This window comes from Somniosus microcephalus, chromosome 6, assembly GCF_052327205.1.
Source record: "Somniosus microcephalus isolate GS21.2 chromosome 6, FLI_Smic_1.0, whole genome shotgun sequence".
Classification (NCBI taxonomy): Eukaryota; Metazoa; Chordata; class Chondrichthyes; order Squaliformes; family Somniosidae; genus Somniosus; species Somniosus microcephalus.
The window spans coordinates 69,928,195-69,953,523 of record NC_140992.1 but is presented as its reverse complement, the minus strand read 5'-3'; positions in this window follow the sequence as shown (position 1 = coordinate 69,953,523).

Genomic DNA, 25,329 nt, shown 5'->3' with positions numbered 1-25,329 from the left:
TTCCAACTCAGTGTTCCGCTGACTAGGCCCAGCACACAAGCCAGATAATGGCCCAGAAATTCGCGTCCCCACGGGTGAATACGCACTGGGTTCTCACCCGTAGGCCCGATGGAAGTGCCGGTTTCCTGCATGCACTGCGCATGCGCGGGAAACCGGCACTTCCGTTCCTCTGAACGAAGAGGTTCAGAGGTCAAACGCGTGCGCGGGGGAGGCTGCGCGTGCGCATCAAACTTAGTTTTTTTTTTACAGGTTTCTCCAGGATCGTAAGCCTGCAGAATTTAGAAATATAAAAAGCAGGCGTAAGGCCTGCTTTTTACAAGGTAAGTGGTGAATTAATTAAAATTAAAACATTTTTTCCACAGGTTTATTATTTTTAAATACTTTAAAGCAAGGTAAGTTTATTTTTAGCCCCGTTAGAATATAAAATTATTTTTTTCAAAAATTTAAATTATTGTTTAAAATAGTTATTTTATGTAATTTATAGTTTATTTAAAAAATGTGATTTAAAAAAAAAAAAATATTTGAAGGTTTAGTGCTATTTTAGGGCCGTAGTATTTATAGGTTTTGAGAGCACTTCCTGCCAGACTTATGAATGGAGCATTCCCTGCTCCAATTGGCTGCCCATGGCCCACGTGATCCCAGGGGACGCATCAAACTAACTGCGCCCCTGGGATATGCAAGAACTGCGCGCCGGCAGATGGACCAGGCCCCGGATCGGAATTCCACGGGGCCCTACAGCTCAACGGCCGGTGCGCAAGGTAAGTGCAGATCGGGGGCTTGCACCCGCGGGAAGCCCCCAACCCGAATTTCTGGGCCAATAACTCCAAAAAATAATCTCCAAAATGAAGGCCTTCAACTCTCTATAATCATGAAGGTTCACATGATAAGGAAACTTTTCATTCTGTGATATAGATTCATGGTCCACATCAAATCATTTTTAATAAGCTTCTCTTCTAGTTATGATGCTTATCAGATGTAACAGATGTCATTCATGCAGTAAGTGCCTGTATCTTGTGGAACTTCAGCTCAGAGTTGTTGAGCTGGAGTCTGAGGTGCAGACATTGCAGGGCATCAGGGATGGGGAGTTACCTGGACACTTTGATCCAGGAGGCAGTCACACACCTTAGGTTAGGTAGTGGTACAGGTCCTGTTAGTTGCCAGGGACAGGAGGGTGTGACTGCAACTCAGGCAGGTAAGGGGACCCCAGGTGCAGTGCTGGAGGAGCCTCAGCCTTTGCCCTTGTCCAACAGGTATGAGGTGTAAGGAAGAGAAACCCCTTTTTGACACAATTTTCAAGCTGGACATTAAAACCTGCAGAGTTAAAACTGTGGCAGAGCATCAGAACCAGAGGGTGCTAGCAAGAAGGAACAAAGACATTGGGGTTGATTTTCCCGAAGCTGTCGGGAAGAAGGTGGGACTACAACTTTCGGGTTTTAGACCTGCCTACATCGACGTCCGGCCAATCCACGCGATTTTCCCTTGATTGACCTTGTTGAGCCTGCCCAGTGGGCAAATTAAGGGCCACCCGGCAACAGATGACGTCACAGACTGCAATTTCATCTGTCAAGAGTTCTTGACAGATGAAATATCAGTGTTTCACAGCTGCTTGAAGCTGCCAAACACTGACAGTCTGAGTTCTAACATGAGTCCTTCTGCACAGACTCAGTTAGAACTCTCAGCAGCACTCAAAGCTGAAGGCTGTCACTTTTCACAGATCGCAGCCATTCAGCTTTAAGTGCCGGCTGAGTGATGCGCTCCCGACGTCTACAGGAAGAAAGGCTGTTAAGGTAAGTACAGGTAAGTAAAAGTTCTTTACACACTTTAGACACACCAAACACACTTACCTTTGCACTCATGCACCCATCACTCACCTGAACACCGACATCGCGACCCCTCCAAGTCCTTCAACCTGGCCTGCTCTAACCTGGCGTGGTTTGGAGCCATCGGGAATCCCACACGACACCCCTCAAAATAGGAATTAGGCTAAAAACTGCCTGTTAACTACGTGTTAACAGGCAGTTAATTGACACTAATCCCTTCCCGCCTGGGGTCGGCGGGTCCCAGTGCGGGGTGGGTACCCTCCACCTCTGAAACTTGCGTGGAGCGGGGTTTTGGGCGGGATGGTGTCGGGACCCCCGAATTCAGGATTTCCACCCCCCCCCCACACGCCTGAAACCCCGCCTGACGGCTCCAGGAAAATCGACCCCATTGTGTAGCTAAAGGAGACGTCTGTGTAAACAATGAGGGATTAGGTCTTGATGAGATAACACAGAACTCAATGGGCCTCCTCAATAAACAATCCTCTTCAGAAAGTTTGCCAGCTAGAGGGCTGAAATTTGCGTGAGCTATCCAGCCAATCAACTGTTACTGTGGTCTTCACCTGATGGAAATTTACTGAAAAGTAGGTTTAAGATCATGCGGGCTTTAACTTTAGGTTTTAAACAAAAACCACAATATATTATTGGTTATCATGATCTAAGGCTATCACCGATAGGTCAATGAGGCCTGGGCGATGTAACATCCTGTCCACCATTGAAAGGAAAAGATATGAAAGAAGATGTTAAGGTAACTTAGTTACTGCAGTTAAGGGGTCGGAAGGAGAGCTGCAGGCAACAAGAAACGAACCTGACCGATCGTCGGAAGAAGAGAGCTGCAATCAACAGGAGCTGGCAACTTCAGGGTGATTGTATGACCATTTACTTAGAACATATTTGGGCATTGTATTGCTAGAGCATCTTTATCGCTAAGAGTAGAGTAAGAAGGGCATTGTATTGCCATTTAAATATATAAGCGTTTTAGTTTTCTTTACTGTCTTCTTATTTTCCTTTAATAAATGACCTTGTTTAACTTAAGAGCTTTTGGGTGATTCATTAATTATGTCCCTTGTTATTCACGGGTCAAAACGAACTCAAGCCGGAGAATAGGAGAGTGAGGCTTACAGGGGTTCTTGCTGCCTGTGTGGATGAGGGAAAAGCCTGCAGGATGGATGAGCAAGCTGACCATGGCACCATGGTGCAGGAGGCCATTCAAGTGGGGGGAGTGAAAGGGAATGTAGTTGTGGTAGGGGACGGTATAGTCAGGGGGATAGATACTGTTCCCTGCAGCCGCAACCAAGAGTTCCGAAGGTTGTGTTGCCTGCCCAGTGCCAGGGTTAAAGAAATCTCCTTGTGGCTGGATGAGAACTTGGAGTGGGAGGGGGAGGATCCAGTTGTCGTGGTCCATGTAAGAACCAATGACATAGGTAGAACTAGGAATGAGGTTCTGCTGAGGGAGTTTGAGGAGCTAGGATCCAAATTAAAAAGCAAAACCTCAAAGGTAATAATCTCTGGATTGTTACCTGAGCCACGTGCAAATTGGCATAGGGACAAACAGATTAGAGGTTTAAATGCATAGCTCAAAGAGTGGTGTGGGAGGAATGGGTTTCAGTTCATGGGGCACTGGCACCAGTACTGGGGAAAGAGGGAGCTGTTCCGTTGGGACGAGCTCCACTTAAACCAGGCTGGGATCAGTGTCCTAGAGAACCGAATAACTAGGACAGTAGACAGGGCTTTAAACTAATGAAGGGGGAGCTGGGAGGATTCAGTAAAGAGTAAATTTTTAAGCAGCGGCAGAAATGTCAAGGCTCTAAAGCAGAGTTTTAGGTAAAAATAAGCAGAGTGGTTCAGGAAGGGACAGAGAGAGTAACAAAGGTAATAAGGAATCAGTGACTAAGGTGACATCAGGGGAAAAAGAGAAATAAGTCAAAGCTAAAAGCATTATATCTGAATGCACGAAGCATTCGCAACAAAATAGATGAAATAATAGCGCAGATAGAAATTAACAGTTTTGATCTAATAGCCATAACGGAGACATGGTTGCAAAGTGGCCAAGTTTGGGAACTAAATATTCCAGGATACTTAACTTTTAGAAGAGATAGGCAAAATGGAAAAGGAGGAGGGGTAGCCCTGATAATAAAGGATGGGATAAAGACAGTAGAGAGAAAATATCTTAGTTCTGAAAATCAAGAAGGAGAATCAGTTTGGGTGGAGCTAAGAAACAAGCAAGTGGCAGAAAACATTGGTGGAAGTTTTTTATAGGCCCGCAAACAGTAGTTGTAATGTAGGGCTGAGTATAAATCAGGAAATTAGAGGTGCATGTAACAAGGGTAATACAGTGATCATGGGGGACTTTAATCTACATATAGTCTGGGCAAACCAAATTTGCAGAAATCGTGTAGAGGACGAATTCATGGAATGTGTGCAAGATAGTTTTCTAGATCAGTATGTTGAGAAACCAACTAGGGAACAGGCTATGTTAGATCTAGTATTGTTCAATGAGAAAAGGTTAATTAATAACCTTGTAGTAAAGGGGCCTTTAGGGAAGAGTGACCATAATATGATGGAACTTTATATTGAGTTTGAAAGTGATTTAGTTAAATCCCAAACTAGTGTCTTAAATCTAAACAAAGCAAACTACGTAGGTATGAGGGGTAACTTGGCTATGGTAGATTGGGAAACTGGATTAAAAGGTATGATGGTAGACAAGCAATGGCTAGCATTTACATAAGAACATAAGACGTAGAGCAGGAGTAGGTCATTTGACCCCTTGAGCCTGCTCCGCCATTCAATAAGATCATGGCTGATCTGATCTTGGCCTCAACTCCACTTCCCTGCCCGCTCCCCATAACCATTGACTCCCTTACCATTCAAAGAATTGATACATAATTTACAACAAATATACATTCCTTTAAGGCACAAAAACCCCACAGGAAAAGTGGTCCAACTGTGGCTGACGAGAATTAAAGATAGTATTAGATCAAAGGAAGAGGCTTATAATGTGGCCAAAAAGAGTAGTAAGCCTGAGAATAGGGAGGATTTTAGAATTCAGCAAAGGAGGACCAAGAAATTAATAAAGAAAGGGAAAATAGAAGTTGAGAGTAAACTAGCGAGAGACATACAAACAGATTGTAAAAGCTTCTATAGGTGTGTAAAAAGGAAAAGATTAGCAAAAGTAAATGTGGGTCCCTTACAGGTTGAGACAGGAGAAATTATAATGGGGAATAAGGAAATGGCAGAGAAATTAAACAAATACATTGGCAGTGATTTTCTCATCAAAGTCGGGATGGGGATGGGTCAGCTGGTTTACGGGTTCCGGTTCCACCCCCAGCTGCCTCCGCTCTACAGACGTGATTTTTCCCCTGATTGGCCTTGTTAAACCCGCCCTGCGGGCTTACTGGCCTATTAACAGGAAGCGGGTCTGATGACGTCATTCAATGACGCGTCATCTGTCAGTTTCCTTAAAGGGACCATGCACAATTTTATTTTGACGGTTGATTTTTCAGTGTTTGACAGCATTGAGGGCTGTGGAGGCTCAGTCGTTGAGTATATTCAAGACAGAGATCGATAGATTTTTGAATATTAAGGGAATTAAGGAATATGGGGATAGTGCGGGAAGGTGGAGATGAGGTAGAAGATCTCATTGAATGGCGGAGCAGGCTCGAAGGGCCAAATGGCCTACTCCTGCTCCTATTTCTTATGTTCTTATTCCTCCTTCAAAGGAAAGCAACAAATAGCTCAGTTCAGTTAACTGTTCAGAAAGGTTCATGAGCAATGCACATTATTTTTAATTAGGAATTACTCAATAGCTTTCTCAAAACCCAATTCTTCAATATGAACCCCTTTGTGAGTTGTAGCTGGCCAGCCTCAAGAATTTGAAAGTTATCTGACATTTTAATCTGATATAGAATCTCATCTCAGGGGCACTGCTGTTTAAAATTTGTAACGTATGCTACACTTTCAGCCTCAATGTAGATTAAAACACATCCAGAAACACAAAAAAAAAATTCTTCATTTTCACTTAGAGGAAAGATTTCCAACCTGAGTTATACCGAGGGAAAAACTAAAGGAAAATACCTGTAATTCCCTCAGAACACTGCCTTCCTCCATAGGGCTCGTTGTATGGCTCAGGTCCTACAGATTCTTTAGCAGGAATTAACCAACAGAAAATAGAATTAGCAAGAGCTAATTAAGCAAGAATAATTCACTAGCAATTAAAATGTAACTAACGATAGGTTAAAAGAAAGGCTGGAAAAATCAGAAACCTGATGAGATGTCATAAATCAAAAGTTGGAATGGCCTATAAAAGAGATGACAGAGGCGATTTCCAACTGCCAACTGCTCGTTGCCCGCCTGAAGTTGAAGATCGGGGGGCAACGGGACACCTAGGCCATTCCATTGACACCCAAGGCCCACCTGAAGCAATTTTCAGGAGAGGTGTAAACGGGCAAGCAGCCACCCATCTGCTTTGGACATGAGGCTGCTAAAATATGCAAATTGGAGTTGTAGTACCCCGATTGCAATTTTCAGGTACAAATGGACAGCCTGTGTGCCGCAGACTCTCCCTCCTTTAGTACCAGCGCTTACGTAGTCCAGCCAGTTGCTCTAGATGCTCAGAAAAACATTGAAGTAATGTAAAACTATTATTTTTGTGTGGCCGGGAGTGCTCCTCCTGAGTCCACCAAAAAATTTGGGAGGGCGCAACTGCTCAGCACACACAGTTCACCAATGTTACATCCAAATATTTCGAATAGAACATGTGGTATTTTTATAGATAACTTGGTTCTAGCAAGTCAAGTTTTCTCCAGAGTTAAATTCCTATTGACAATTATCTAAAAATTGCCATTCTAAACTTTTTTGAAATTGGGTAATAAAATAGCTGCAGGCATGTGTCATTAGCATTTTTACATAAGAACATAAGAAATAGGAGCAGGAGTAAGCCATTTGACCCTTTGAGACTGCTCCGCCATTCAATAAGATGATGGCTGATCTTCTACCTCATCTCCACTTTCCTGCACTATCCCCATATCCCTTGATTCCCTTAATATTCAAAAATACCATCTAACAGTCATCTTCCATTACACCTGATTATATGAAAACTTTTTATAAGTCTCTAACCATGCATACAACAGGGTTCCATGTACTGATGAGTCCCAGCCAGAAAAAGGTTGCATGAAAAGTCAAAGCTGAGGTGCTGGAAGGCTGGGTGGCTATGTTAATAAAGGATGGAATCACTGCAATAGTGAGAAAAGATATTGGGTCAAAGGATCAGGATAGTGAAACAGTTTGGGTGGAGATAAGGAATAATAAGGGGAAAAAGTCACTAGTGGGCGTAGTCTATAGGCCTCCTAACAGTTGCAACTCTATTGGTCGGAGTATAAGTCAGGAAATAGTTGGGGCTTGTAATAAGGGAACAGTTATAATCATGGGAGATTTTAACTTTCATATTGACTGGACAAATCAAATTGGGCAGGGCAGCCTTGAGGAAGAGTTCATAGAGTGCATTAGGGACAGGTTCCTTGAGCAGTATGTTACTGAACGAAACAGGGGGCAGGTAATCTTAGATCTGGTCCTGTGTAATGAGACAGGATTAATAAAAATTGTCCTAGTAAAGGATCCCCTTGGAATGAGTGACCATAACATGGTTGAATTCCAAATTCAGTTGGAGGGTGAGAGAGTTGGATCTCAAACCAGCGTACTAAGCTTAAATAAAGGAGACTATGAAGGTATGAGAGCAGAGTTGACTAAAGTGGACTGGGAAAATAGATTAAGGTGTAAGACAGTACATGAGCAGTGGTGTATATTCAAGGAGATATTTCACAACTTTCAAGAAAAATATATTCCACTGAGAAAAAAGGGGCGTAAAAGAAAAGACAGCCATCCGTGGCTAAGTAAAGTAATAAAGGATAGTATCTGACTGAAAACAAGGGCATATAAAGTAGCCAAATCTAGTGGGAGGATAGAAGATTGGGAAGCATTTAAAAGCCAGCAAAGAATAACTAAAAGATTAATTAAGAAAGGGAAGATAGATTATGAAAGTAAACTAGCAAAAAATATAAAAACAGATAGCAAGAGTTTCTACAGTTATATGAAAAGAAAAAGGGTGGCTAAAGTGAATGTTGGTCCCTTAGAGGACGAGACCGGGAAATTAGTAGTGGGGAACGTGGAGATGGCAAATACGCTGAACAATTATTTTGTATCAGTCTTTACAGTAGGGGACACTAAAAATATCCCAACACTGAACAAACAGGGGGCTATAGGGGGGGAGGAGCTAAACACGATTAAAATCACTAAGGAGATGGTACTCGGTAAGATAATGGGACTTAAGGCGGATAAATCACCTGGACCTGATGGCTTACATCCTAGGGTCTTGAGAGAAGTAGCAGTAGGGATTGCGGATGCATTGGTGGTAATTTTCCAAAACTCCCTGGATTCAGGAAAGGTCCCAGCAGATTGGAAAACTGCTAATGTAACGCCTTTATTTAAAAAGGGAGGTAGACAAAAGGCTGGAAACTATAGACCAGTTAGCCTAACATCTGTGGTTGGTAAAATGTTGGAGTCCATTATTAAGGAAGCAGTAACAGGACATTTGGATAAGCATAATTTAATCGGACAGAGTCAGCATGGTTTTATGAAGGGGAAATCATGCTTGACAAATTTGCTCGAATTCTTTGAGGACGTAACAAACAGGGTGGATAAAGGGGAACCAGTGGATGTGGTGTATTTGGACTTCCAAAAGGCATTTGACAAGGTGCCACACAAAAGATTACTGCACAAGATAAAAAATCAAGGGATTGGGGGTAATATACTGGCATGGGTGGAAGATTGGCTATCTAACAGAAAACAGAGTTGAGATAAATGGTTCAATCTCGGGTTGGCAATCAGTAACTAGTGGTGTTCCGCAGGGGTCAGTGCTGGGACCCCAGCTCTTTACAATCTATATTAACGATTTGGAGGAGGGGACCAAGTGCAACGTATCCAAGTTTGCTGACGATACAAAGATGGGAGGGAAAGCAGTGAGTGAGGAGGACATAAAAAACCTGCAAAAGGACATAGACAGGCTAAGTGAGTGGGCAGAAATTTGGCAGATGGAATATAATGTTGGAAAGTGTGAGGTTATGCACTTTGGCAGAAAAAATCAAAGAGCAAGTTATTATCTAAATGGAAAGAAACTGCAAAGTGCTACAGTACAAAGGGTTCTGGGGGTCCTGGTGCATGAAACACAGAAGTTTAGTATGCAGGTACAGCAGGTGATCAGGAAGGCCAATGGAATCTTGGCTTTTATTCCAAGGGGGATGGAGTATAAAAGCAGGGAAGTCTTGCTTCAGTTATACAGGGTACTGGTGAGGCCACACCTGGAATACTGCGTACAGTTTTGGTTTCCATATTTAAGAAAAGATATACTTGCTCTTGAGGCAGTTCAGAGAAGGTTCACTCGGTTGATTCCGGAGATGAGGGGGTTGACTTATGAGGAAAGGTTGAGTAGGTTATACATAGATACATAGAAGATAGGAGCAGGAGTAGGCCATTCGGCCCTTCGTGCCTGCTCCGCCATTCGATGAGATCATGGCTGATCCTTTAATTCAGTATCCCGTCCCCGCCTTCTCTCCGTAACCCTTAACCCCTTTTGCCCGTAGAATTATATCTAATTCCCTCTTAAATATATTTAATGAGCTGGCGTACACTGCCCTCTGTGGCAATGAGTTCCACAGGTTCACCACTCTCTGAGTGAAGAAATTCCCCCTCATCTCTGTCCTAAATGGTTTAGCCCTTATCCTTAAATTATGTCCTCTAGTTCTGTTCTCACCCGCCAAGGGAAACATTCCTTCTGCATCCAGTCTGTCTAGACCTGTCAGAATTTTATACACTTCTATGAGGTCCCCTCTCAATCTTCTAAACTCCAGTGTGTACATCCCTAAACTACATAGTCTCTCCTCATAGGTCATTCCCGCCATTCCTGGTATCAGCCTGGTGAATCGCCGCTGCACCCCCTCCATGGCAAGAACATCCTTCCTCAGATGAGGCGACCAAAACTGTACACAGTACTCGAGGTGTGGTCTCACCAGTGCCCTGTACAGCTGCAGCAAGGTATCCCTGTTCCTGTATTCTAACCCTTTTGCTATGAAGGCCAGCATACCGTTTGCCTTCTTGACCGCCTGTTGCACCTGCATGCTCGCCTTCAGTGACTGGTGTACAAGAACACCCAGGTCTCTCTGTACTTCCCCCTCTCCCAATCTATTGCCATTTAAATAATAATTTGCCCTCCCGTTCCTGCACCCAAGGTGGATAACTTCGCACTTGTCCACATTATAGTGCATCTGCCATTTATCCGCCCAATCGCCCAGTCTGTCCAAATCGCTCTGGAGCTTCCTGGTCTCTTCCTCTGAGCCCACCCCCCCTCCTAGTTTAGTGTCGTCTGCAAATTTGGAAATGCTGCATCCGACTCCCTGATCCAGGTCATTAATGTAAATTGTGAACAGCTGGGGGCCCAGGACAGATCCCTGTGGTACCCCACTTGTTACTGCCTGCCATTCAGAAAATGAGCCGTTTATTCCAACTCTCTGTTTTCTATCTGACAGCCAGTTCCCTATCCACGCCAAAACTTTCCCCTTTATCCCATGAGCCTCAATTTTCCATGCTAATCTTTTATGTGGGACCTTATCGAAGGCCTTTTGGAAGTCCAGGTACACCACATCTACTGGCTCTCCCCCATCTATTCTACCAGTTACTCCCTCAAAAAATTCCAATAGATTAGTCAAGCACGATTTACCCTTTGTAAATCCATGTTGACTCTGTCCTATCCTGTCCCCATTTGCTAAGTGCTCCGCTATTTCATCCTTAATGATGGACTCCAGCATTTTGCCCACAACTGATGTAAGGCTTACAGGTCTGTAATTACCTGCTTTTTCCCTACCCCCCTTTTTGAATAGTGGGGTAACGTTAGCTACCCTCCAATCCATCGGCACTGTTCCCGAGTCTAATGAATTCTGAAAAATCATCCTTAGTGCATCCGCTATCTCTAGGGCCACCTCCTTCAGTACCCTAGGATGCATGTTATCAGGCCCTGGGGATTTGTCCACCTTCAATCCCTTTAGCTTCCTTAACACCATATCCTTAGAGATATTGATTTGCGTCAGTTCCTCCTTTGCCAATGTCCCTATTTTTCCCGATATCCCAGGGAGGTTTTTTGTGTCTTCCTTCGTAAAGACTGACCCAAAGTATGCATTTAGTTGATCTGCCATTTCCTTATTTCCCATTATATATTCCCCCGTATCTGACTGCAATGGACCAACTTTGGTTTTCACCAGTCTTTTCCTTTTGATATACTTATAAAAGCTTTTGGAGTTAGTTTTTATATTTTCCGCCAGCTTGTTTTCGTAAGCTATTTTGCCCCTCTTGATTATGCCCTTTGCCCTCCTTTGCTCTATCTTAAACTGTTCCCAATCTTCCGCTCTGGCGCTTTTTTTGGCTATTTTATACGCCCTATCTTTGGATTTTATGCTGTCTCTAATTTCCCCTGTTATCCACGGTTGAGTCACCTTTTTAGATTTCCTTTTATGCCAGATTGGTATAAACAATTTTTGCAATTTTGTCATTCTATCTTTAAATGTTTGCCATTGTTTATCTACCTCCAGTCCTCCCAGGAACGTTGTCCAATCAGACCTACTCAGTTCCCGTCTCATGGCATCATAATTCCCCTTGTTTAAATTCAGGACCTTAGTCTCTGAGTCAATTTCTTCGCTCTCCATTTCGAGTGAGAAATCGATCATGTTATGATCGCTCTGACCCAAGGGTCCCCGTACAACAAGATTACTGATTAGTCCCTTCTCATTGCACAGTACCCAGTCCAATATAGCCTGTTCCCGAGTTGGTTCCTCGACATATTGATCCAGATAACCATCCCTCAAACACTCAAGGAATTCCTCCTCCTCATTATTTTTACTGATTAGGCTAGTCCAATCTATATGTAAGTTAAAGTCACCTATGATGACAGCTGTGCTCTTATTGCACGCTTCTCTAATTTCCCTCGTGATGCCCTCCCTAACCTCTATTTTACTATTTGGAGGCCTATATACCACTCCTATTAATGTTTTTCGCCCCTCGCTATTTCTTAGCTCCACCCATATAGATTCTGTATTAACTGAGTTAATATCCTTCCTTTCAATTGCATTTATCCCCTCTTTTACTAGCAATGCTACCCCTCCTCCCTTTCTTTTTTGTCGATCCTTCCTAAATACTGAATACCCCTGTATGTTAAGCTCCCAGCCCTGCTCACCCTGCAACCATGTTTCCGTAATCCCAATTAGGTCATAATTATTAACCTCTATTTCCACAGCTAATTCATCTACCTTGTTCCTGATGCTTCTCGCATTAAGGTATAAAACCCTCAGGCTTTTTTTATGCTCACATTTTTTATGAATTAGTTTGGCCCTTTGTTTTTTGTTCCTCACCCTTTTATCATTTATTTCTGTCTGCCTTTCACTTTCCTCTATTTCACTACATAGGTTTCTAGCCCCCTGCCATACTAGTTTAAATGCTCCCGAACTGCTTTATCAAAAATTACCCCGAGAACATCAGTTCCATCTCTGCACAGGTGTAGACCGTCCCTTTTGTATAGGTCACACCTACCACAAAACTGGTTCCAATGCCTCAAAAATTTAAAACCCTCCCTCTTACACCACTGCTCAAGCCACGTATTTAGCCTAACTATCCTGTTCTCTGTACTCTTACTAGCACGTGGCACTGGTAGTAATCCAGAGATTACTACCTTCGAGGTCCTACTTTTTAGCTTGGCTCCTAACTCCCGAAATTCTACTTGTAGGACCTCTTCCCTTTTTTTAGCTACGTCGTTGGTACCAACATGTATTACGACAACTGGCTGTTCCCCCTCCCCCTCCAGAATGTTCTGCACCCGCGCCGAGACATCCTTGACCCTTGCACCAGGGAGGCAACATACCATCCTGGAGTCTCGGTCGCGACCACAGAAACCCCTATCTATTCCCCTTACAATCGAATCCCCTATTACTATAGCCCTGCCACTCTTTTTCCCTCCCTTCTTTGCAACAGAGCCAGTCATGGTGCCATGAGCCTGGCTGCTGGTGCCTTCCCCCGATGTGTCACCCCCCCCGACAACAGTACCTAAGGCGGTGAACCTGTTGCTAAGGGAGACAACCCCAGGGGATTTCTGCACTACCTTCCTGCCCTTGCTCTGCCTTTTGGTCACCCATGTACTGTCTACGCTGGCCTTAACCTGCGGTGTGACCAACTCACTAAATGTGCTATCCACACCCCTCTCAGAATCGTGGATGCTCCAAAGTGGGCCTCTACTCATTGGAATTCAGAAGAATGAGAGGCGATCTTATCGAAACATATAAGATTGTGAGGGGGCTTGATCGGGTGGATGCGGGGAGGATGTTTCCACTGATGGGTGAGACTAGAACTAGGGGGCATAATCTTAGAATAAGGGGCTGCCATTTCAAAACTGAGATGAGGAGAAACTTCTTTACTCAGAGGGTAGTAAATCTATGGAATTTGCTACCTCAGAGAGCTGTGGAAGCTGCGACATTAAATAAATTTAAAATGGAGATAGACAGTTTCCTAGCTGATAAGGGAATTAAGGGTTATGGGGAGCGGGCAGGGAAGTGGACGTGAGTCTAGGTTCGGATCAGCCATGATCCTATTGAATGGCGGAGCAGGCCCGAGGGGCCGTATGGCCTACTCCTGCTCCTACTTCTTATGTTATGTTCAAAATGCAAGAATAATACCAGATAAACAGCTTGGGACTACGAGATAATAATGACAAGGCCCTGTGCCATCTTTGGCCAGCCAGATCTGACTTAGTAGGGTCTCGGGAGGTAATTGCAGCCTATTCTACACCCCTCCTGAGTTTACTTTCCATTAACTATGGGTGGGGTGGGGGGTATAAAACGGTCTGTCGATCAGTTTCCCATCGGGTGGGTTAAATTAAAATTACCCCCTCAGTATTCAGAGCAACCAAACTGTCTAGACTGAAGGCAGTTAATGAAGTACCCTTAGAGCTATCTGGTACAAATTCTGCAAATCCATAGAATTTTACAGCTCAGAAACTGGCCTTTTGGCCTAATATGTTTATGCCGATGTTTATGCTCCACACGAGCCTCCTCCCACTCTGGTTACTTCAACTCACGCTATCATCCTAACCTTCTATTCCTTTCTCCCTCGTGTACTCATCTAGCTTCCCCTTAAATGCATCTTTGCTAATCACCTCAACCACTCCATGTGGTGGCGAATTCCACATTCTCACCAATTATTAATTATTATACAATTATGCTAATTATTGGAACCACAAATATGATTTCAAAAGGCCACACAGATCCCAATTGTAAATTCAAAGCTCTGACTAACTAGAAAGAAATCAATTTTAACACTTTGAGTAAATGATAATGGCTTATTTTGGACTGCGGAACATATGCAGAATGAGGTAAAGTGTCCTGAATTTTTTTATTAAAAAAACCGTTGTGTTCAATGGTTTATGGATAAATATGGAATTTGTCTGTTTTATTCTCTAGAAGAATATAAAAAAGCTCATTGCTTTTAAACTCATTGACAGAAACCAAAAGTGCCGACCAGTGATTTAATTAGCTTTCATACATGATGAATTATTGTAGTCAGCTCTTCACAACACTGTGTGCTCAAGTCTAATGGGATTCAATAAATTTATTTTTAAAGTTACTAATTGTCTAAGAAGTTATGAGTATTATTCAATGATGTACAATTTACATCCTTGGGATATTTATTATTGCAGTATAATTAGCATCAAAATGAATAATAAATGGTGTCATGAACTGAATGTGAATCAATTTATGTGTTTTGACAAAACCTACAGTACAAAGTTCAGAGGGAGCATCTTCTAGCTTTTTGTAGTTTTTCAATAAACTCTCTTTATTTAGCCAAGACTTCCTGTAAAATGAATTGGTTAGTCTAAACCAGCCTGTGGTCAATAGTGTCACTGCATTGATAAAGGAAATGGTTGAAGTCATGGTGAACTGTTATTAAGATAATTTTTGAAAAGGTGCTAACCCAGTTTTATAATGTTTTGGATTTTCAATCCATTATCTAAATAGATTAAACATGTACAATGGCCCTACAAACATGAAGTCAATAATTGGGTTTTTTTGTCAACCAGATAAATTTAACCAATAACTATGATGAGTTATAGGCCTAGAAATTCGGTTGGGTGCGCCAGCGATTAGCGCCTAAAGAGCCCGAGAAAAGGGGCATTACCCAATGTTCGGGCGGGCGCAATGAAGATAGCGACACCTCCCATATTGACTATACATTTAACGCCTGCACTAAGTGTTAGCGCGCGCCCGCGTGCGCAGGCAGATTATGACGTCATTTCAGTGTGCAATGCCTTTTAGGCGCCCCTGACCGGATATTCGGTGGCGCCCGGAACCTTTGCGCCTAGCGTTATTAGTGACAGTTCGATGGAATGTTACCAGGCCCTTCTCGGAGTCGGGGGCACTATTTAAAGGGGACAGCTCTAGTATAAAAGCTGCAGCCACTTGGCCTGTTCATTGTGATCGTTGCTGGAGAGAGTTGGTGAGCTACTGTGGAGCAGATTTTTTTGAATTTAGCCTTAGAATACTTGGGACCTTCAGACCTGTCCGGAGCAGTTGGAGCGCTACACCTAACAGCGTTTTGACCGACTGGCATCGGAATGGGAGCTGCTTTGTGTATTGATTTGTAATGTGGGTTCAATGACGAGACATTTATGAAAGAGAATGTCTTTTAATCTAAAGCTTGTTCAACTCTTTTAACAGCATTTACAGGAGACACGATGCTAGTGATGCATCTATAACGAAACTGAAACTAAACTAAACTGCCTTGCTTGTCTCGGTCACATGCCCTCTGCTGGTCAGGCACAAGCAATCAATACGTGCAAACATGCTGGTAAGGCATCATAATCAAACAGGCAAATACCTGTTTAAACAGGAAGTAGAATCCAGGTATAAAAGGGGAGGGGCTAGTGCGGTGCACGGAGTGCTTTGTGCATTGAGTGCTGCTGGAGTTTTGCTAAGTGGGAGAAAAATCATTTAAGTGTATTTTGTGAATTTTAGTGTGTTAAGAAGTCAATTATTTGAAGTAAGTTTAATTTTTTAAGGGTTTTTTAAACTCTTGGGCAGTTTAAACAGGAAGTAGAATCCAGGTATAAAAGGGGAGGGGCTAGTGCGGTGCACGGAGTGCTTTGTGCATTGAGTGCTGCTGGAGTTTTGCTAAGTGGGAGAAATCGGATAAGTGGGAGGTGAGGGTGTGTTTTTTGCTCTGTTTTATTCCCCACTCCCAGGCTTAGACAGCACTGCGGAGGCGGAGCAGCGAGATGAGTCAACCAAACAGGCTCCACAGACAGTATTCAAGGAGGAGGTTGGTGATCAGCTGGTTGGTTGGTTTTCTTCCTTCTCTTCTCTTTCATACCTTTAAGTTGGTAAGTCCTATTGAATAGTGGTGTGATATTATCATATATATCTGGGCAGGGTCTTCATAACTAATAATAAGAAATTTAATTAATTATATAGAATGGAGCAGGTGATGTGTTACTGTTGCGAGATGTGGGAGCCGGTGAACCCCATTGAGGCTAACGGTGATTACATCTGCGACAAGTGTTTGCTGCTAGAGGAACTCAAGTTCCATGTTATGGAGCTTGAGACCGAGCTTCGGACACTGCGACACATCAGGGAGGGGGAGAAGTTCCTGGACTCTATGTTTCAGGAGATGGTCACACCTATGAAGTTAATTACTGCAGATGTAGTCCGTGGTCAGGGACAGGACGGTGTGACTATGAGTGAGGAAGGTACAGGGATCCAGGATGTAGTGTTGAAGGAGACGCAGCCCTTGTTCTTGTCCAGCAGGATCGAGGTTCTTACTCCCTGTGAGGGCGGGAGCGGGGACTGCAGGGAGGATGAGCAACCTGGCCACAGCACCGTGGTACAGGGGGCCATTCAAGTGGAGGGAGTAAAAAGAAATGTTGTAGTGGTAGGGGATAGTATCATTAGGGGGATAGATAGGGTTCTCTGCAGTCAAGAGCGGGAGTCCCGAAGGCTGTGTTGCCTGCCTGGTGCCAGGGTTAAGGACATCTCTTCTGGGCTGGAAAGAAACTTGCAGTGGGAGGGGGAGGATCCAGTTGTCGTGGTCCATGTTGGTACAAACGACGTAGATAGGACAAGGAAGACGGTTCTGTTAAAGGAGTATGAGCAGCTAGGGGTCAAATTAAAAAACAGAACCTCAAGGGTAATAATCTCTGGGTTATTACCTGAGCCACGAGCGAATTTGGCTAGGATAAATAAAATTAAAGAGTTAAATGCGTGGCTCAAAGACTGGTGTGGGAGAAATGGGTTTTGCTTCTTGGGACACTGGCACCAGTACTGGGACAGGAGGGAGCTGTTCTGTTGGGACGGACTCCACTTGGCCAGTGCTGGGACTAGAGTCCTGGCGAATCATATAACTAGGGCTGTAGAGAGGGCTTTAAACTAATTAGTGGGGGGGAGGTTTCTAGAGAGCAAATAATAGAAATGACAACAGAGAAGGTCATAGACTTAGGTAGCAGTGGGGGAATTAAAAAACAGAATGTGTCAGGAAGGGACAGAAGTTATGGAGTAAAAAGTAAAGTACTAAAAAGGGAAAAAACAGGAACTAAGTGTTACAAAACATATTTGAAAGTTCTTTATCTGAATGCACGTAGCATTCGTAACAAAATGAATGAGTTAACGGCACAAATAATGACATATGGGTATGATCTTGTGGCCATTACAGAAACATGGCTGCAGGGTGACCATGACTGGGAATTAAACATACCAGGTTATTTAACAATCAGGAAGGACAGGCAGGAAGGGAGAGGAGGTGGGGTGGCTATGTTAATAAAGGAAGGAATCACTATAATACAGAGAAATGATATTGGGTCAAAGGAGCAGGATAGTGAAACAGTTTGGGTGGAGGTAAGGAATAATAAGGGGAAAAAAACACTAGTGGGTGTAGTCTATAGGCCTCCGAACAGTTGCAACTCTGTTGGACGGAGTATTAATCAGGAAATAGTTGAGGCTTGTAATAAGGGAACAGCTATAATTATGGGGGATTTTAATTATCATATTAACTGGACAAATCAAATTGGGCAGAGCAGCCTTGAGGAAGAGTTCATTGAGTGTATTAGGGATGGGTTTCTTGAGCAGTATGTAACTGAACCGACCAGGGGGCAAGCAACCTTAGATTTGGTCCTGTGTAATGAGACAGGATTAATTAAAAATGTCCTAGTAAAGGATCCCCTTGGAATGAGTGACCATAACATGGTTGAGTTCCATATTCAATTAGAGGGTGAGAAGGTTGGATCTCAAACAAGCGTGCTGAGCTTGAATAAAGGAGACTATGAAGGTATGAGAGCGGAATTAATTAGAGTGGACTGGGAAAATAGATTAAAGGGTAAGACGGTACATGACCAGTGGTGTACATTTAAGGAGTTATTTTACAACTTCCAAAAAAAATATATTCCACTGAGGAAAAAAGGGTGTAAAAGAAAAGATAGCCATCCGTGGCTAAGTAAAGTAATTAAGGATAGTATCCGACTAAAAACAAGGGCATATAAGGTAGCCAAATCTAGTGGGAGGATGGAAGATTAGGAAGTCTTTAAAAGACAGCAAAAAATAACAAAAAGATTGATTAAGAAAGGGAAGATAGATTATGAAAGTAAATTAGCAAAAAATATAAAAACAGACAGTAAAAGTTTCTATAGTTATATAAAAAGAAAAAGGGTGGCTAAAGTAAATGTTGGTCCCTTAGAGGATGAGACCGGGAAATTAATGGTGGGAAACATGGAGATGGCAAAAACACTGAACAATTATTTTGTATCAGTCTTTACAGTAGAGGACACTAAGAATATCCCAACACTGGACAAACAGGGGGCTCTAGGGGGGGAGGAACTAAATACGATTAAAATCACTAAGGAAGTGGTACTTGGTAAAATAATGGGACTCAAGGCGGATAAATCCCCTGGACCTGATGGCTTGCATCCCAGGGTCTTGAGGGAAGTAGCGGTAGGGATTGTGGATGCATTGGTAATAATTTTCCAAAACTCACTGGACTCAGCAAAGGTCCCGGCAGATTGGAAAACTGCTAATGTAACACCCTTATTTAAAAAGGGTAGTAGGCAGAAGGCTGGAAACTATAGGCCTGTTAGCCTAACATCTGTGGTTGGTAAAATGTTAGAGTCCATTATTAAGGAGACAGTAACGGGACATTTGGATAAACATAATTTAATAGGGCAAACTCAGCATGGTTTCATGAAGGGGAAGTCATGTTTAACAAATTTGCTTGAGTTTTTTGAGGAAGTAACATACAGGGTGGATAAAGGGGAACCAGTGGACGTAGTGTATTTAGACTTCCAAAAGGCATTTGACAAGGTGCCACACAAAAGATTATTGCTCAAGATAAAAAATCACGGGATTGGGGGTAATATTCTGGCGTGGGTGGAGGATTGGCTCTCTAACAGAAAGCAGAGAGTTGGGATAAATGGTTCGTTCTCAGATTGGCAACCAGTAACTAGTGGTGTTCCGCAGGGGTCAGTGCTGGGTCCCCAACTCTTTACAATCTATATTAACGATTTGGAGGAGGGGACCGAGTGTAACATATCAAAGTTTGCAGATGATACAAAGATGGGAGGGAAAGTAGTGAGTGAGGAGGACATAAAAAACCTGCAAAGGGACATAGACAGGCTAAGTAAGTGGGCAGAGATTTGGCAGATGGAATACAATACTGGAAAGTGTGAGGTTATGCACTTTGGCAGGAAAAATCATAGAGCAAGTTATTATCTTAATGGCAAGAAACTGGAAAGTACTGTAGTACAAAGGGATCTGGGGGTCCTGGTGCACGAAACTCAAAAAGTTAGTATGCAGGTGCAGCAAGTGATTAAGAAGGCCAATGGAATGTTGGCTTTTATTGCTAGGGGGTTGGAATATAAAAACAGGGAGGTATTGCTGCAGTTGTACAAGGTATTGGTGAGGCCGCACCTGGAATACTGCATACAGTTTTGGTGTCCATACTTAAGAAAAGACATACTTGCTCTCGAGTCAGTACAAAGAAGGTTCACTCGGTTAATCCCGGGGATGAGGGGGTGGTCATATGAGGAGAGGTTGAGTAGATTGGGACTCTACTCATTGGAGTTCAGAAGAATGAGAGGCGATCTTATTGAAACATATAAGATTGTGAAGGGGCTTGATCGGGTGGATGCGGTGAGGATGTTCCCAATGATGGGTGAAACTAGAACTAGGGGGCATAATCTTAAAATAAGGGGCTGCTCATTCAAAACTGAGATGAGGAGAAACTTCTTCACTCAGAGGGTGGTAGGTTTGTGGAATTTGCTGCCCCAGAAAGCTGTGGAAGCTACATCATTAAATAAATTTAAAACAGAAATAGATAGTTTCCTAGAAGTAAAGGGAATAAAGGGTTACGGGGAGCGGGCAGGAAATTGGACATGAGTCTGGGTTCGGAATGGTCATGGCCCTGTGGGTAGTGGAGTGGGCCCAGGGGCCGTGTAGCCTTGTTCTGCTCCTACTGTGTTCTAATTCTGTTAGATTTCAGGAGATGGTTTTATTCCTGTTCCTGGCTGGGGTGGAGATCGCCTTTACAGAAGGTAAGTACTGTAGAAAATATAGGGACAGAGTGATCTCCTGGAAGAATTTCGATCGCCTAGATGGGTCGGAGAGGAATTTCCCAGATTTTTTTCTCCCAAATTGGCCATTGGGTCTTTATCTGGTTTTTCGCCTCTCCCGGGAGATCACATGGGTTCGGGTGGATGCAGAGTGATAGAAGATTTGAGGTTAGGATCAGATCAGCCATGATCTTATTGAATGGTGGAGCGGGCTCGGGGGGCCGATTGGCCTACTCCTGCTTCTATTTCTTATGTTCTTATGTATTTGCTGATATCATTACATCTCCTTTTCTTAAAACAAAAGTATTTTACTTTTAACTAACAACATGTTTTCTTTGTATTAATCTGCATTTTAACTGTAACACTTAATGAACTTACATTAACATTATCATTATCAAGGTTTTTTAACCTTGCTTTGTGTGTTCACATGAAATATGTAAATACACTAGAACTTGAAGAAAGAAAAAGATAACATTATTTCCTTCTATAACAAGAGTCCTTAAATTTGCTCAATGAGTCTCTCAGGAGGCTTCACGTGTCTTGAGGATTTTCTGATTGATTGTCCTTGAATCTGAGTTGTTGCCTCAGATGATTGGTTCTCAGCTGTGTGATCAGGTTGTTCAACAGTATCAGTCTCTTGACCTGCTGTGGCTGGTCCCATGAGAAGATCTCGATGATTTCTTCTCAGAACAGTACCCTCATCTGTCTGAGTGGTGTATGATCTTGGTTGAACTTCACTCAGGACAGTTCCCTTCTGAGTCCATGTGTTTGTTTTGTCTTTCAACCTTACTTGGTCACCAGTGTGGAGTTCAGGTAGGTTTTGTGTTCCTCTGTCATAGTAGTACTTTTGCTTTTCTTTCTGTTGTTCTTTGAACTTCCTCACTTTCTCCCCCTCTTTTGTTTTCAGGAGGTTCTCCGGGATGGGTAGGTTTGACCTTAGCCGACGTCCCATAAGGAGCTGGGCTGGTGACATACCACACTCGAGCGGCGTTGTGCGGTATACAAGCATGCTCTGGTAGAAGTCAGTTCCACTGTCTTTTGCCTTGTACATCAGTCTTTTCACTGTCTGGACCGATTTTTCCACTAGTCCATTGGACTGTGGAAAGTGAGGACTTGACGTTGTGTGGACAAAGTCCCACTCTTTGGCAAAGTGTCGGAAACTTGCATTGTAAAACTGGGGTCCGTTGTCTGTGAAGACCTCGCTTGCCACGCCATGTCTGGAGAATATGGCTTTCATACATGTTATCACAGCATCTGCAGTGGTGGTGTACAGTCTACAAACCTCTGGGTACAGGGAGTAATAGTCTGTGACTACAAGATAGTCCTTCCCTTGACATACGAATAGGTCAGTGCCTACCTTCTGGTAAGGTCTGTCTGGCGCTGGGTGTGGCTTTAGTGGTTCTACAGGATTGCTTGCTCGATATTTCAGGCATATTGTGCAGTTTGACACCTCATTTGTCACATCTTGGTTGATTCGTGGCCAATACATCACTTCTCGTGCTCTTTTCTTACACTTTTCGATTCCCAGATGTCCTCCATGGATCTTTTTTAACATCTCTTTTCTCAGACTCTTTGGGATAACTATTTTACTTCCTTTGTAGATGATGTCTTCGACCACTGATAGTTCCGCCCTGCAGTCCCAGTACTCTGCCATGTCTTGCTTCATGTTGGGCCATCCATCCAAGATGCTTTTCCTCAGTCGTCTCATTGTTTCATCTTTGTTTGTCTCAGTCTTTATGAGCTCCATTTTTGCATCTGCTATGGGCAGTGCACTTGTGATCATGTCCACGTAGGCGTTCACTTTTTCATCCATTGTGGTGTTTGCGGGCTCACGTGGGTCTACAGCTCTGGACAACGTGTCTGCTGTATACATCAGTTTACCCGGAGTGTACGCAACATTCAGGCCCAGAAATTCAGTGCCCTTAGCACCGATTTTGCGGCGCTAGAGGGCCTAGCGCTGCAATTGGCGCCGGTTCCTAAATTGCCTGGGGCCCTTCCGCGGCGGTAGACCGGTAGCGCTGCGCCGGCACCGATGACGTCATCGGTGTGCGCAGCATCCCGGTTGCCGTGGTAACCCGGCCCCAAGCCGAAATTCAGTTGCGCCCGCCTCGCCCGTGGCAGGCGCAACTAAGACTCTGGCAACAGAGTCTTCCCCCAGTGTGCGCCGGCGCATAAAGGTGGAGCGGCGGCCGGCCGCGTTCCCGGCGGCCGCCTGCCCGCACCTCCCTTCCCGGACTCCTGCATTCCCCCCCCGGGGCCCTGATCAGTGTCTCATGCGAGCCCGGCACTTCCCCGAGGTGCCAGGCTCAGATGTCGGGTCAATCCGCCGGACAGTTGTCGGCTGCAGGCAGCTCCTCCTTAACAGGAGGAGGAGGCCTGCAGTTCCCCCGCCTGCCGCACCGCATCGGGTGCCGCAGCGGGGGATTAGCGCCGGGAAACCCAAGTTGACGCCCGTTTTGAGGCGCTAAAGGAGGGTTTTAGCGCCCGCTGCCGTCTGGGCCCGGCGCACCCGACTTTTCGTCGGGCGCTGCCGCATTACCGCTGGCGCAAACTTTCTGGCGCTACAGCCCTGGCAAGACCAGAACCCAATTTCTAGGCCTCAGTGTATAGCGTTGCAGCCTGATCATCATTCTTTGTATTCTAAGCGGACAGCTATTTAGTGGCTTTTGGAACAATGCAATCAAGGGCTTATGGTCAGTCTCTACACTGATTGCTTGTCCTGCCACAAACTGGTGAAATCTTTCACAGGCATATGTGATGCTGAACAGCTCCTTTTCTATTTGAGCATATCGCGTCTCCGCGTCTGTCATTGAGCACGATGCATATGCAATAGGTTGCCAGTAGTCATATTTTTGCAGAAGAACGGCACCGAGCCCACTCTGTGATGCATCTGATGATATCTTGATGGGTCTCGCTGGGTCATAAAACCTCAGAACTGGTTCCTCTGTGAGCAGTTTCTTTAGATCGCTCCATGACTTCTCATGCTCATGATTCCATTCCCATTCTATGTTCTTTTCAGTTAGTCTTCTCGGTGGCGCCATCTTTTCTGAGAGGTTGGATATGAATTTACCCATGTAGTTGATCATTCCATTAAACCTCTGCACGTCCTTTTTGCATTGTGGCTTTGGCATATTCTCAATGGCGGGCACCTTTCTGGGATCTGGTCTGATGCCCTCACTGCTAAGGATATCTCCCACGAATGTCAGTTCTGTCACCCCGAGCTGGCATTTCTCTCTATTCAGCTTCAGGTTTGATTTCCTTGTTGCTTCCAGCACTTTTTTCAGTCTCTCGTCATGCTCAGTTCTCGTGGTTCCCCATACTATGATGTCATCCATTGATGTATCAACTCCCTCCAGGTGCTCATAGATCATATGAATTGTTTTGTGATACACTTCAGGAGCTGAGGCAATGCCAAATGGTAACCTTAGGAATCTGTATCTGCCAAATGGACTGCTGAACGTGCACAGTCTTGAACTTGCCTCGTCCAGCTTCATCTGCCAAAATCCTGATGATGCATCTAACTTGCTGAAATACTTTGCATTTGCAAACTGTGACATGATTTCCTCACGTGTAGGAAGCTTGAAGTGCTCTCTCTTTATTGCTCTGTTTAGATCTCTTGGATCCAGGCAAATTCTGAGCTTTCCATTCTTTTTGTCCACTACGACGAGGGAACTCACCCACTCAGTTGGCTCATCTATCTTCTGAATCACGTTCAGGCTTTCCATCCTGTCCAACTCTGCCTTCAGTTGCTTTTGAAGAGCAAACGGAACTTTTCTGCATGGATGTATAACCGGTGTCATATTTTTATCTACTCTGATCGTGTGTTCTCCTGGAATGCAGCCTAGACCCTTAAATAGGTCATTGTACTCTTTCATGAGTTCATCATAGACTGTCTCTCCTTCGCTTTCCACAACGAGGACTCTCTTTACCAGGTTCAGTCTCTCACAGGCTTTTAAACCTAGTATGGCTTGCACATCCTTTGGCACCACGATTAATGCTAGCGTGTGCTCTCTGTCCTTGTGTGTTACTTTGACAATGCATCTTCCTTTCACTGGTATATCAGTACCTGAGTATCCTGTCACTTTTGCTTTTATTCCATGTATCTTTGGTCTGGGTCTAATTTTCTTAAAATCAGTCTCTGATATCACATTAACTTGTGCTCCAGTATCCAATTTAAATGGAATGTGTATGTCATTCACTTTTAGTGTCAACATCCAGTCTCTTTCTTCTTTTTTGTTTTCAGACACATCATCTACATTGAACTCCTCTATGTCACTTTCATCTACTGCATGGACCTTGCTTTGTTGCATTTGGTTCTTACAGCAACGGGCATAATGGTTGTTTTTGTTGCATCTATTGCATGTTTTACCATATGCTGGACACTTTTTTGGTGTATGCTGTGTACCGCATCGACTCCATGACTTTCGATTGTCCCTTTCATTTTTGTTCGCTGGCCACTCCTCTTTTTTCACATTGGCGCTCTTTTTGTTTACCGGTTTGTGTCCGTTCATTCTCACTGCATCCACATTGCAGCTATTGTCACTGAACAGCTCCTTTGCCTGCAACTTCACAGTCTCTGTAGCCCTACACAGTGCTATGGCTTTTCCCAGGTCTAGATCTTGCTCTCTTAGCAGTCTTTCCCTTAGACCCTTATCTGGAATACCACACACCAGTCTGTCTTTTATCAGCGAGTCTGTCAGTCCCCCAAATTCACACGATTTGCTTCTGTTTCTCAGTTCAGTCACATACTGATCAATAGTCTCACCCGTTTTCTGTACATATGTGAAAAATCTGTGCCTCTCAAACGTCACGTTACATTTAGGTATGCAGTAGGCCTCAAAC